This window comes from Pseudovirgaria hyperparasitica (assembly GCF_010093815.1).
Source record: "Pseudovirgaria hyperparasitica strain CBS 121739 unplaced genomic scaffold EJ05scaffold_14, whole genome shotgun sequence".
Lineage (NCBI taxonomy): Eukaryota > Fungi > Ascomycota > Dothideomycetes > Acrospermales > Acrospermaceae > Pseudovirgaria > Pseudovirgaria hyperparasitica.
The window spans coordinates 1,011,942-1,013,213 of NW_022985562.1; positions in this window are offsets into that span (position 1 = coordinate 1,011,942).

Here is a 1,272-nt window from a genome sequence, read left to right on the forward strand (position 1 = left end):
TTTTCTTCTCTAGTATATCTACCTTACTCTTAAGGTAAGTCATTAATTTATATACTATCTTCTTTAGTTTAGATCCGTTCGGGTCTAGAGTAGTCTATTTTTATTAGAGCTAGTCCTATATAATCTATTCGCGTTATTATAGTTACTAATTTAGCTTCTTTAATCGCCTTTAAGGCTAAACGAGTATTCTACTCTTAGATCTATAGCTAATATATATATATAGATATCTAATACTAGTTCTATTTCTAAGTCTACCTTCTTCTCTCGTAAGACTCGCTCTAAAGAAATTACCTCTACCCCGGCTATACTAGCTAAAAAATCTACTTATTATAGTAGTATAAAGGCGCGCTCTAAGTTAAAGAAGAAGGTAGCTAAGGCTACTACTACTATTACTACTAATATAGCTACTAATTACTCTAATCTAGGTAATCCTAGTACTAGTATTACGGAAGAGGTAGCTATAAAGCCTACCTACACCTACTTACGCTATCTATCTACTCTACCTTCTTTAGAGGATAAAGAAGATCTTATTATAGACGATAATCGAGAGTTTATACCTTCGCCGCCTTACTCTAAATACTATTCCTCTTTTCGGTCTAATATAGACTAGCTTAGTTACTCTAGGTCCTTTTAGAACCTTAATATTTACTCTAAACCTAGCCCTAGTAATAATAAGGCCTAGGTCGCCGAAGATACTAAACGTAGTCGCGGTTTACGCTATAGGAAAATAGTAAACTACGGTTTAATATACTTTAAGTATATTAAGGCTTACGCTACCGGCTCTAAATATCTCTTCCGCTCTAACTCTAGTATTAGCTACTACTCTACTAACCGCGATAGGCCTATATATCTAATCTTTAAGCTCCCTACCCGCTACCGCTACTATACTATTCTTAGTAAAGTTTATCTTTAGGTAAGTCTATTAGGCTATTTTAGTCTAGGGTAATCTAAAGTTATCTATGCTAATACGTTTTTAGATTTCTATTTATATATAAGATATATATAACGATCTTCGCGTCCGTAAGACTCTCGGCGGTTCTAGTAGTTATCTAGCTTCTATACGTAGGGAGTTTAGAGAGCGCTATAAGCTCTTCCTAGAGGTTATTAAAGTATAAGTTTAGAAACTATTAATTATTATTAATCTTAGCTTATAATCTTTAGTTACTATAAGATTCCTAGCGCTTAGGCTACCTATTCTAGAGAGTTAGTTTTAGCTACTAAGGCCGTAGAAGAGATTCGTACTATTCCTTTCTACCCGCCTTATACTACTAA